The sequence below is a fragment of the Marmota monax genome, unplaced genomic scaffold, assembly GCF_021218885.2.
Source record: "Marmota monax isolate L192 unplaced genomic scaffold, Marmota_monax_Labrador192_F-V1.1 WCK01_AAM20220418_F8-fsc00159, whole genome shotgun sequence".
NCBI classification, from domain to species: domain Eukaryota; kingdom Metazoa; phylum Chordata; class Mammalia; order Rodentia; family Sciuridae; genus Marmota; species Marmota monax.
In genome coordinates, this window is record NW_026694999.1 from 2336747 (window position 1) to 2351006 (window position 14260).

Genomic DNA, 14260 nt, shown 5'->3' on the forward strand with positions numbered 1-14260 from the left:
TAATTCCTTACTGTTCTGACCAAAAACTATGTTTTCTATTCTTTTAAATTTTTTAGATTGTTTATGACCCAGAATGTCATCTAGTCTGGTGATTGTTCCATATAAGCTTGAGCAAAATGAATATTTTGTTGCTGTTGAGTGCAGCATTCTAAAACTGTACATTTGATCTTATTGATTCTATTGTTCAAGTCAACTACATTCTTACTGAGATTATGAGTGCTCTATCACTTGAAAGAAAGATGTTAAATTTTTCAAATATAATAGTGATTGCCTCTTTCCCTTTGCTTTTCTTTCAGGTTTTTCTTCTTTCTTTGATACTCTGCTGTTAAGTGCACATGTATTACAGATTTTTATATCCTCTAATTGACTTTTTCCCATTATGTCATGTCTGCCTTTGTCCTTGATAAATCTTCTTTTTCTGAATTCTGCTTTGTCTTCTCTGATAGTCTTTTAAGTTTCTGATTAAGTGGCATGATATTGGTAGAACTGGATTAATCTTTCATATGTAAAATCATTTTCTATTCACTGCACTGTTGTTTATTTTTTCTTTTCCATTCTTCTACCTTCTCTGATTTACTTAAGCACTTTACATGATTGCTTTGTATTTTCTCTCAATGTATTGCTTATAGTATGCTAATAAATTATTTGAGGATTTGCTTTGTTGTTTTCATTATACATTTACAACTAATCCAATTTCACCTACAAATAATTCTCAGACCACTTCTTGAGCAATATGGGTATCTTATAGCAGTATTCTCACTTTCTCCCTCCTATCATTTATGATATTGCTGTTATTAATTTCTTTTTTTAAGTAAGCAAACTTTTATTGAAGCTTAAATTGTGATACAGAAATACATTTCAACCGATTTAAGTCAACACTAATGAAGAGAGAAATATGGCACCAAAATTTTCCCTCTTCTATCACACTAGGATAGATCCTATTCAATCTACAGTTTTCATTTTTATAGGCTTTGTTCCACACAAATTTGTGCCAAGTTTTCAACATTAGAAGTCTTAAGACTATTAGGGGAAAGAAAAAAAAAATTTTAAATAAAAATCAGACCTCAAAGCCAACAAACATTACCAATCCACTGATACTGCTCGAAAACAAAATCCACCCTTGAGTATAGGTTCTCACAACAGAGCAAGTCAAAACATTACGTGCTGTGCTCATTAGGAATCAAACAGATCGAGTTGATTGAAAGCTTCCTCAATGAAACATTCGATCAACAGCATGCTTGAGATATAAGTCAAAACAGTGTTCTAACCACCTGATTTCAAACCAAGCAGATTTTGTTGAGAAACACTGAAAAAATGCTTTTCGTTTATAACTATGGAAGGAACAAAGCATCACTGCATCAATCCAGAAATTATCAAGAAAATATTGAATTCAAGAAATACAAAATAGTCAATTTTGCTGTTCTCAGTTGCTTAAAATACCACAGTATTTGCAAATATAGATAAAAGATCACAACTCTTGAAAGCCAGTATTACTTGTTATTTCTCACTGAATATTTTTAGAATTTTAATTTTAAAAAATTCATCCATACATTCTGCTACACATGGGAATATCTGAATAACATGTACAATTTTCATTCTGGGCAGTTATTCATTTTATCTTTGAATACCATGGAAGGAGGAAGATATTAAGGGAACAGATGAAGTCAGAACAAGTTATCAATCACATAACTTTTAAGTCTTAAGATGGAAAACCACTGATCTGCTTTGAAACAAAGTTTATAATACACTATTATAGGAAATTAGTGGCAATGACTACTAAAAGTAAAAGTTAAGGTGGATGATCCAAGCTGACAGGATTTAATGAATCCAGGACAACCTATATACTAAATCTCCCTACTTATCTACTTAGTGATAAAAATCCTTTTAGATCACTACTTAGCGAGTTAGGAAAGGCATGGTACTGTTTGAAGCTAATCTCATTTATCAAAGAGCATAGAATAACATGGGGAGTACAGTTTAGTTAGTATACCCAAATCTATAACTCTATGTCCTCCCTGCTAGTCAATATTGGAGATGCTTAAAATTCTTTTGTGAGAAATATTTAATATTGTCACTTACCTTCCAAAAGAGCCCATGCCATTAAAAAGGAGGCCAAATTAATATGCCCTTAAAAGAAAATTAAATCCGGAGATTTTCCCCACCTGGGATATAAGATTAGTATATAAACCCACAGTGTAAGTTTATTGCTTCATTTGTGGGGCTGGAGGGGAAGACACCAGGTTGAGGGAAAAAAAAATCAAAAGACTACAAATGCAGAAACAATTATTAAAATAGTAAATACACAAAATGAGTAACTGGAATCATTTTAAGGACTTGTCTTGTGAAAGAAAAATTTAATTGCTGTTGCAAAAAACATCTGTATGAAGTAGAAACTGGATTCAATAACATTAGTAGAGAATATGTTCTAGAAAGTGGAGGTAATTGGATGTAAAATTCTGGCAGCAATATAATAGAACAGTCCCAGATGGTTAGGCTGAGGCCAACACCTAATGAGGACGAAAGCCTTGTCTGTGGGGAATTTTGGACGATACCTGCAGAAATATTACACTGTGCATAAACCAAATTGAATTGTTTTCACAAGTGTTGTAAAGTTTCATACAGTAAAAGTTTTTTTCTACATGCACTTCAATTTCACAGCAAGAGTGGCATAGAATATCTAAACACAGAAGAGAACATTCATGCAAGATATCTAACTCCTTGATATAATAATGCATACACTTCAAAATGATTACACTATCATTATCATTACATCTAGGGCTTTCTGCAACTACAAGGTGGTGGTCATGGAAAGCATGGCCCCCAGTATCATCATCTATAAAGCAGCCACCACCTTCTATGTGTGTTCTCTTTTTGCGTTTTTTCTTCATTTTCCTTAATCAACTCTGCTGTTGTTGCTGCTTCTTGGCAAAACTGGTAAAAACGAAATTGTAATCATTGAACATAGCACTCTGGCAATCAAGACGTTTAAAACCTTCAATCTTCTGGGGTGATGACAGCACTGTGCGACATTTAGAACTCTGATTAACAAACAAGGTGGTCACAAATTTTCCTGGCTTGAAGACTTCCACAACTTTCCTGATCAGGTCATCATAAGAGGTCTGACTTAAGTTCGTTTCAAAGCTAACATAAGAAAATTCTGGTTCTGGAGTGATGTGAATAGTCCAATAAGTTCCATCCGATTTCATTCCATTCATTGAATACCCACAAGGATTGAACAGTGTGGCATCAATGACAGAACCTGGTATCAGGTCACAAATTCCACTCTCACGAGTGACATCCTTTGCAGTAACACCATCTTTCATGTAGAACTGGTCCATAACTGCTGGGTCAAGCTCACTCATCAAAATTTCCAGGGTTTGATCTGGCTGACTTATTACCCGACTCTCTGGGAAATCCAGAGTATACAAGTACCAACAGTCAGAATTCATACGTCCCATACAATATGCTGTTCCATTTGGGAAAATTGCATTAAGAAATTCTATTTCTTCCTGGAAATTCCGGTGTGGGTATCCTTGATGAGAAGGCTTCATGAAATTCTTACGAGAATAAAAGAAGCTTTGAATTGAGTCAAACCCACTGTAATCCCTAGCAAGCTTCAACAGGGGAACCAGTGCTTTCAGCAAGAGGGTGGTACCACATGTCTTCAAAATGAAACGTCTCTTGGAGACAAACATGCTACTCTCACTGAGTACATAAGGTTCCTGCTTGTCCGTTTTTTGTCACACTTATGATTGAACATTGCACATCCTTCAAAAGTATATCCATTCAGATCTAGGGATAGTGCGAAGATCCCCAGATCCTTGGTTTGCCTCGGGTTGCTGCCGGGAGAACCAAACCTCCAGCAGCTTCTCTGTCCCTTCAAAAAAATGTGCAGCTTCCATCACCGTGAGACTGCGAATAACCAACAACCACAGAAAATCAACTAAATTAAATCTCTTCTCCCGCCGCTGCGGATTGTTTCAGCTGTTACTAAAGTTCAGGTTCCTTTTTTTTTGCTATAATTTTATTTATTTATTTATTTATTTATTTTTATTTTTTATTGTGGGTTGTTCAAAACATTACAAATTTCTTGACATATCATATTCCACACTTTGATTCAAGTGGGTTATGAACTCCCACCTTCACCCCATACACAGATTGCAGAATCACATCAGTTACACATCCATTGATTTACAAATATTAATTTTTTTTAAAAAAGGATTAATAAAATTTTCCCGGCTTTGTGTGTGTGAGCGAAAGTTGAATGTGAGTCTGTTGGAAATAGAGGCAGATACAGTTCAGTCTCTTGTAGTCCGCTGCTTTCCCATTACAGAGAGTAGAGCGAGCGCTAGCTAATGTCGCCGGCCATACTGTGTAAGCCTATTAATTTCATTTAACCTAACATTATTATTTTAATTAAACAGATTTTGATTACCAATAAAAAATAAATATTTTATTTTACCTTCATTTAATCCTATTTTAACTTCTTCCTTGTTTTTGTATATCCAAGCTTTTGACCCCATAAAGTCTCATTCTTGCTAAAGAAATTCAAAATTCTTTGCAGGCCAGGCTTGCTGATGACAAATTCTTTATTAGAAAAGTCAAGACAGTTCAAAAAAGCCTTTATTTCTTATTTCCATTTGAAGAATAATATTTCACTGGATATAGGATTTTAAGTTGGTGGATTTTCAAAAAATATTTCACCCCACTTTCTTATTGCTTTCATGGCTTGTAACAAGAAGTCCACTGTAATTTTTACCCTTTTTTCCTCTATAGATAAAATACTTTTACCCTTGATAATTGTCTGGATTTCAGAAATTTGAACACAGAGTGTCAAGGTGTTTGTGTGTGTTTTCATTGTTGTTGTTATTGTTGTTTAGCCTGCTTGGTGTTCTTTAAACTTCTTGGATATATGGCTTTGTGAATTTCATTAATTTCTAAGATTCTCAGCCATTACTGCTTCCAATATTTATTCTTCCTCCTCGTCCTTGTCCTCCTCCTCACCTTCTTCTCCTTCTTCTTTTTCTATTCCCGTTACATGGATGTTATACTTTTTTCAATTGTCTCACAGTTAATGCATAATCTGTTCTGTTTTTTTTTTTTTCTTATCCACATTCCTTTTTGTCCTTCTATTTTACTTTGGGAAGTTATGTTGGCATATTTTCAAGCTCACTGATTGTTTTGTCAGCCCTTTCTAGTCTACTGTAGAAACCATTGAAAGCATCTTCATTTTCACTAGTGCATTTTTATTATTAGCATTTTAAAAACTCTTTTGAGTTTTCATCTCTCTACTTATATTACTCACCTATTCTTGTATGTTTTCTGCTTTTTCCATTAGAGTCCTTAACATATTTTTCATACTTCATTTAAAATCCCTGCTTTTTACTTAAAAAAATTTATACAATATCTGAATTTGGTTGTGATACTTGTTCAGACTTGTTTTTCCTTACCTTTGATTATGAGCCTTATTTTTTTTGTTGAAACCTAGATGTGATGTGTTAGATCATAGGAACAGTGGTAAAGAGAGGCCTTTAGTATAGGATTTATATTAATCTACCCTGGAGTTAAGCTACATTTCATTCTACTAGAACTCTAAGTATCAGAAACTTCAAATTCTTCTAGCATGTTTAATTCCAACCTCATCTTTTTTAGATTATTCCTAAGAACTCTTCCTTATTATAAAGTCTACATCTTTTAACCCTCACACCTATAATACACCATTGTGTTGGGTCCAATTGACATGGTAAGGAGTGGGAGAGAAAAAGTACTCTATAATCTTATGATTAAATTTTGATCACTTAGTAGGCTTCTGTTCATGTATTTCACAAGTATTTCTTCACAAGTATTTCTTAACTCCCTCATCCTCTTGAGGTGAGACTGTAGGGGTTCTGTGTTTGGGATTGGGGTCCCTGATGACTTCATGACTGTGGCATGCTTGGTGCCTAGGAAAGTTTCTGTGCAGAGGCATAGGATGCCCAGTTGCTATGGTAATGCCCTTCATGCTAGAGTCTTATCAGCTTCGAACTTAATCTGAGGCGCATAACCCCTGGTAACAAAGGAACTTGCTAGCTTGATAACTACAATGTTTTGCCAAGCTCTGGTGCTCCTGGAGCTGCCTGCCTAACAGTAACTTCAGACAATGGACCTTCTTGAGAACTGCACAAAGCTCCTAACATTGCATATTGTAACTGTGAAATGTAACTCCAGAATAAGCAACCTTACTGATACTCTAAGCAATAATGTGGTTATGGTCCTAATGACCTCATGCAACCTATTGTTATAAATAAATGTGGCCGCTTGGACAAAGAGCCACTCTGCCACCTTCCCTGCCTCTGCATCTTGTCTATCTCTTCTTTATTATTATTATTATTTACATGAGACAAGAAAGATAAGGGTTTAAAGTTGGGAAAATTTCCTAATCCCAGGTGAGATGGGTTCTGTTAAAGTCTTTCCTAAAGAGTAGGCATTTACTTTATGAATAATATTCTGGGAATACTTCGAATGGTTCATTTCCCTGTCACCTATTATAGCCATGAGACTATCTCTCTTAATCTTTCACCATGAAAATTTGGTGAAGTTTCTGGAAATAAAATCCACAAATATATGACAGCCTCATTAAGATAGCATCTGCTCCAAGGAGTTTCTTAGTTTCATGCTAGTCTATACTCAGGCTCCAGCAATTCATCAAAATTACCTTTTTAGTGTTCCTGCCATTTTATGGCATCATCAACTTCTGTTCCAAATAAGAAGAACCCAGCAATGACCCTCTATATTTGCCTACTTGCAGATTTCAGGGTGGCAGTTTGCTCTGTGAACTCAATTTTCTGACAGGTCCAAGAAAAGACATTGATTTTAGCTTATTTACCATTTTTTTTCTTATTGAATGCTTTTATGTAACAACTTCCAGGCTTCTTAAATGTTGGAAATGAAACTAGAAGTCTGTCATAACATTTTTAAGAATTAAACTACTCCTTATTGGATCCATAAAGGCATTCCAGTTAATTGGCTATTGTCATCAATACAGTTAAGAAAAAACATGTTTTTAATATCATGTTATTAACACTGCCTTGTGGAATGTGTTAGTTCTCAATGTTTGTGTAAGATTTGAATTTGTCTTCACATTTAGAAATATTTACAGAATTTTGGTACTTTTTAAAAATTTATTTTTAGTTATATACAACACCAAGATATACCTACCCTGACATATCTAAAAAGCATGGAACACAACTTGCTCCAATTCAGTCCTAGGACTTCCCTCTTCCCCAATAACGCCCCTCCCTCCACTACACCAATCTCTCTTCAATCCATTTACCATTTACTACTTTTTTAAAAAATTTGTGCCCTGTGAACCCACAGTGCTACATTCATGCATGCACATATGAGAAGTTCAATCAGATTCAGGAATTTGGAATTTCTACCTGAAGTATTAGTTATCCCAAGAAGATAAATTTCTTGCTCGTGTAAGGTTATAGCCATGGAGAATTATCCCCAATTAGTAACTAAAGAGATCTTAATGGTGGCTCACTTCTACCCAAAAAGATATCCAATGGTTAAAATAAGTTATAGACAAGTTTCATAAGGAGACTCAACAGAGTGATTCCAAATGACCTTGGTCTTCAAAATAACTGCACCTCTGTCAGTCTGGCTTCCTAATATATTCATTTATTTTTCTTTTCATTATATATTTAGATATACAATTTTATAAAGCAAAAATTACCTTTGAAATTTTTCCTGTTACTTCTATACTCTAGAAGTACAGATGCAGTTTGTAAGAACTTTTAAACTTTAATTATATGCATGTTTGCAAATATACATATATGCAGTTTATGCCCATATATATCTTCTATAACATTTAATAATATACCTTCCATACATTACACATTCATTGTTAGTGGAGGGTATCAGGGATTGAACCTAGAGACACTTTACCACCTAGCCACATCCCCAGCCTTTTAAAAATTTCTCTTTTGAGTTAGGGCCTCACTAAGTTGCTGAGGCTGGCCTTGAACTTGCAATCCTCCTGCATCAGCCTCCCGAGCCACTGGGATTACAAGCATGTACTGTCATGCCCAATTCTATTTTATAAAGCTTAAAAAATGATCTGATCTATATAAAACATCCATAGACAATCTATTAGTCTAAGTCATTTTCTGAAAGGATGAGTCAAAATGTATTTTAGGTGACATTGTCAACCTCTGTCCTTAAGAGAGAAATTAGTTAAACAAGATAACAAATACATCCCTGTTTTTAGATAACAGGAGGCTTTTTGTTAACTAAAAATTGTTTTTGTGGAACCACCTAATGATCTGTCTTTGGTCAAAATACCCTCATAGGTTTATCAGATAGGATTTGTAATTCTTTGGCACCACTCATACAGAACAGTCCAGTAATAGGTGATAAAATGTCTTATCTCACTAATGGTTGAGTAGAGTGGCAAATTTGTCCTATATCTGTGAGTAATGTCACATAAATTTTTTTCAAGGTTTCAAAGCAGCCACTCTCTATGAGTGCTAGAGGTTACTTCCATGTAATAAATATATTTTCTTGACTTTGGAACCAAAGACTGGCACACATGCTAGGTGAGTGCTCTACCACTGGGCCATAGCCCAACCCTCCAAATCATTTCTACTATCCTCTTCTTTTATTAAACAAGCAAGCTATTAGGAATACCAGGAATTCTATCAACTTAGTGTATGTATTTTTGCCTCCACTAGTGGTAAGTGAAAACCTGTTAACAATATCTACTGCTTTGTATTGTCTGGTTTCAATCTTAGGATATGACCTAAGATTAAACAGGATTAAATGTGGATTTCTTGGCATGTTTTAATATGACTATTGGGTCATTTTAACAAATCTATTATATATTTAAGAAACATATAATTTCAAAAAGTAAGCCTACTTTGCTCAAGATATTGCATATTTTCAGGAAGCAGCTAATGATAGGCAAAATACAAAACTGTTCAATTTAAGATAGACCACCAGCTGGCAACTGCTGATATTGGCTACAGATGAGTAGAATTTTGACAGATTCAAAATAAAAGCAATTGTATGATATTCATCTGTGAGGATTCTGTAAATGTTAGTCAGACTAGATATTTGGCTTATTCAAATCTCCTACATATGAATGGGTAACAAGATTTATGAAGAGGTAGGCCATAACCAGAGACTGCTGAAGAATCGTTTTTTAAAACCCTGATGTCTTATATGCTTAAATTCCCAGGTAACATATTTGGTTAACAAAGACCTAATTAGGTAAGTGATACAGCATTATGTCAATTGCTGAAACTGATGTGACAGAATGTTAAAATTACTTGTCAAATTTCCCTGTTGTGCATAAACCCATGACTATTTCTCTCCCCTCATATGTACGCAGGATCTATGAACATGATATCACTTGAGTGATTTTTTTAATGTTATGTGCCAGAGGTGTAATTTTATAGATGTATTTGAGGTCTGTAATTAGTTGACTTTGTATAATTCAAAAGGAACATTAGATTTGGTGGGACTTAATGAAATGAAAGTCATAGAAGCAAGAGAATTTCCAGGTGACCTCAAAGAGAAAAAACAACCATGCAAAAAACTGCCAGTAAAGAGAGGCACCCCCTAGACACTGAGGACCTCAGCATGACAACCACAAGTAACTAAATTCTACGACAACCTTAATGAACTTGAGATCAGAAATCAAGCTCCAGAAAAGAATGTCAAAGTTGCTAACACCTTGATTTCTTTTTTTTTTTTTTTAATTTTTTATTGTTGGCTGTTCAAAACATTACATAGTTCTTGATATATCATATTTCACACTTTGATTCAAGTGGGTTATGAGCTCCCATTTTTACCCCATATACAGATTGCAGAATCACATCAGTTACACATCCATTGATTTACATATTGCTATACTAGTGTCTGTTGTGTTCTGCTGCCTTTCCTATCCTCTACTATCCCCCCTCCCCTCTCCTCTTCTCTCTCTGCCCCCTCTACTGACATTCATTTGTCCCCCTTGTATTATTTTTCCCTTTCCCCTCACTTCCTCTTGTATGTACTTTTGTATAACTCTGAGGGTCTCCTTCCATTTCCATGCAATTTCCCTTCTCTCTCCCTTTCCCTCCCACCTCTCATCCCTGTTTAATGTTAATCTTCTTCTCATGCTCTTCGACCCTACTCTGTTCTTAGTTACTCTCCTTATATCAAAGAAGACATTTGGCATTTGTTTTTTAGGCATTGGCTAGCTTCACTTAGCATAATCTGCTCTAATGCCATCCATTTCCCTGTAAATTCTATGATTTTGTCATTTTTTAATGCAGAGTAATACTCCATTGTGTATAAATGCCACATTTTTTTATCCATTCATCTATTGAAGGGCATCTAGGTTGGTTCCACAGTCTTGCTATTGTGAATTGTGCTGCTATGAACATCGATGTAGCAGTGTCCCTGTAGCATGCTCTTTTTAGGTCTTTAGGGAATAGACCAAGAAGGGGAATAGCTGGGTCAAATGGTGGCTCCATTCCCAGCTTTCCAAGAAATCTCCATACTGCTTTCCAAATTGGCTGCACCAATTTGCAGTCCCACCAGCAATGTACAAGTGTACCCTTTTCCCCACATCCTCACCAGCACTTGTTGTTGTTTGACTTCATAATGGCTGCCAATCTAACTGGAGTGAGATGGTATCTTAGGGTGGTTTTGATTTGCATTTCTCTGACTGCTAGAGATGGTGAGCATTTTTTCATGTACTTGTTGATTGATTGTATGTCCTCCTCTGAGAAGTGTCTGTTCAGGTCCTTGGCCCATTTGTTGATTGGGTTGTTTGTTCTCTTATTGTCTAATTTTTTGAGTTCTTTGTATACTCTGGATATTAGGGCTCTATCTGAAGTGTGAGGAGTAAAGATTTGTTCCCAGGATGTAGGCTCTCTATTTGCCTCTCTTATTGTTTCTTTTGCTGAGAAAAAACTTTTTAGTTTGAGTAAGTCCCATTTGTTGATTCTAGTTATTAACTTTTGTGCTATGGGTGTCCTATTGAGGAATTTGGAGCCCGACCCCACAGTATGTAGATCGTAGTCGACTAACACCTTGATTTCAACTTATGAAATTGAACAGAGTCTGACTAAACCTTGCCATGCAAATTGTAATATAATAAATGTCTATAGTTTTAAACACATCTGTGCTCATTTGTTATGCAGCAATAGAAAATTAATATATTTGGGACCCTATTATCTTCTATAATTAAAAGTCACCTTTAAGATCTCTTGGTTACTAGCTGGGGAAAATACTCCATGGCCACAACCTCATGAGCAAGAAATTTACCTCCTTGGGATAACTCATGCTTCAGGTACCATAAATTACTTTTACAACATCATTACCTCTCTTCCAAGTTTATAAACAATTAGAGATACAGTGACTAGATAAAGGAAGTCGTCGTCTTAGAGCTCAGCTGAACTTTAAAGTAAAACAAAGGATAATCAAAGTAAAATCATTTTTACATTATCCCCTCCAAACAAAGATGTTTGGAGGGTATAATGTAAAAATGATAATTTCAACCCAAATAAAATTGAAAAATCATATGATGGATGCTCAGAAGAATGGTATTTCCTTGGCCTTCAACTTGCATTAAGAGTAAAGATAAGTCAGTGTTTAAATTAGATATTACCTGCTTATGATCAAAGGTATCTTCAGGAATGTCCAGCAATAGTCCATCAGAAGAGCATCTGCTTTACAGATCCCACCACCATCCCATTTGCTTAGTGGACATGATGTCATAAAGGAGGAAAGAATGTTTCTCAAAGATCTAAGGGTGACAGTTGTGGGGTGGGACAAGCAAAGTGGGGGCTGCTTGAGACACCAGCATATGATAGTAATTATTAAATAACTATCCCAGGCAGTGCTAGGGTAAAAGTGTCAGGATATCTGCAGATATCATAGGACATTCATATAAAATATCTGTAGTTTTAATATTTAGAGAAATTTGTTATAAAGGGACACTGAACACTTGATTCCCCTTTTAGAAGCTTCATTAATTTTTCTGCTTTGTTACTTATCTAAAATAGTACAATTATTTCCTCATATACTTTCAGTTTAAAGTATGTAAAATGTTTTTTCATAAGAGTATATTCTGGGGTCTAATGATTGGGATAAGAGCATCTAGTTTCTTTATCTGTGAAGCTTCAATTTGCCCTAAAACTTATTCTGCTTGTTCAAAGGCTCTTTCAAAATATTCAGTAGAGAGTTGGGGTTTCTGGTAATAGGAAAATTTATTCAAAGATTTCTGGTATGAGAAAGAAATCTTCAAAACACCTCCAAGCTGGCTCAAGGAACAATATCAGCTTCTCCTCTTTCCCTATTAACTCTCTCTCTTAAACATCTGCAAACAATAAAGTAAAAAGAAGCAAGGAGTAGGAAATGATGTTAGTAGTGAGGTAGGTAATTAAGTTTGGTATTATTCAGAGGACTAAATTTCAGAAAATGCATAAAATAAAGCAATTATTGGTAATATATTTCTGAGTATGAATTTACAGGAATAATTTAACAATATCATTTAATAATAATATTGACATTCAAAAATCATAATTCAGACAGGAACGGTAAAATCATAAGAATGTGGATTGTTCTCAGAAATGCTCAATAACATGGAACAAACAATTTTCCCCTCCACAGTAGAGTGAGCAGGGACGGCATGAAGTACATAGATACCCTATCCCAGGAGGAATTATGGAAGATAAAGATTTGGCAAGGACAGTTTCCTGCCTTTGCTTAGTAGGATTTAATAAAACTTTATTGTCAATTCTAGATTCACTCTTTTTCTACATGAGATTTCACATTTAGTTCTAGATAGAATGCCATGATGTGTGTCTGATACCCATCTAGGCAACGGGTTATAAGTAACCTCTGACTCTGAGGGTTTAAATTTAATGACTTTATTTTAACATGGTGTTCATTCTTAGGAAGACTCATTTTTCCTTTATTTGATAACTTTTACCATTTTTACAAAATTAAACCAGAGGCACTATCAACATTTTATAGCAAAGCAAAATAAGGTACATCTAAATACTTACTGGAAAGTTATTAAATTATTGGCATATAACTTTCTATAATTTTACTTTCCATAATTAATATATCATATGAACAAAAATGAAATTGCCATCAACATAATTTTTGAAGTTCTGCTTTCTCAGTTATATATTTCATATGTATGTGTGTATTTATTTATTTTGGAACACTGGGGTTTGAAACCAGTGCCTTATACATATTAGGTAAATTGTCTACCACTGAGTTATAGACAGTTCTCTTAGTTATAAATTTTAAACCTTCCCTGTCATGATTATCTCTCAGATGTACACTCATTTACTTAATTTTAATTTACTTTAGTTAAAACATTAGCCAATTTGTGTGGTATATCTTCAAAGAATGAACAGAAACACAAATTGCAATATTATTCCATACTGATTCAGTGTACATTTATTGTGTTTACTTGAATCTCCATATAAACAGCTTCTTTAGAAATTTTCTCACTCAACATATAGATCATTGCTGCAGCTAATATGTTTATTTTAAACTTTTTTTGGTAATGATTTAATCTTAAAGGGGGTTGCAAAGATGGTACAGAATTTCTATATGTGCTTTATTTATTTCCCCTAATATAAACAACTTGTATAACCATGTGACGTTTATAAAAAATAAAAAAATTTACATTATAATATTAGTAATTAAGTTATAGGCTTAATTAAGATTTTGCTATATTTTCTACTTAATTTTTTTCTCTTCCAGGTTCTAGTACAGGTTACTGTGTCATAATTAGTCATCATGTCTTTTTTCATTGCTCATAACCTGGATATTTTAGAAAATTAGCCAAGTATTTTGTAGAATAGACTTATTTGGGTTTCTCCAATGGCTTTTCAAGTTTTAACTGAGGTATGAATTTTGGGAAGAATATTATCAAAAATGTCATTCTTATGATACATCAGAGATGCATAATATTAATGTGACTTATTACTGGAGATGTTTACTTTGACCACAGAAAAAAGATAGTGAGTGGTATATTCCTCCCCTGGGAGCTAATTTTGTCTCTTTCCATGCTCTACTCATGAGAAGCATGTTACTAAATCTAGCCCGCATTCAAGATTCATGGAAAAGAGGAATGGCAAAAAGGAATGAACAAAAATGAAATTGTCAACAACATGATTTCTGAAGCTCTACTTTCTCAGTTACATATTATTTGTTTATTTATTTATTTACTTACTTATTTCACAATAGTGAGTATTGTAACCAGGGC

The 14260-nt window shown here is 34.4% G+C and overlaps 1 pseudogene; it reads right to left on the bottom strand.

The window, feature by feature from the left end:
• Positions 1–2757: 2757 nt before the first annotated feature.
• LOC124081324 (S-adenosylmethionine decarboxylase proenzyme-like) lies at positions 2758–3957 on the bottom strand (annotated as a pseudogene).
• Positions 3958–14260: the final 10303 nt, after the last annotated feature.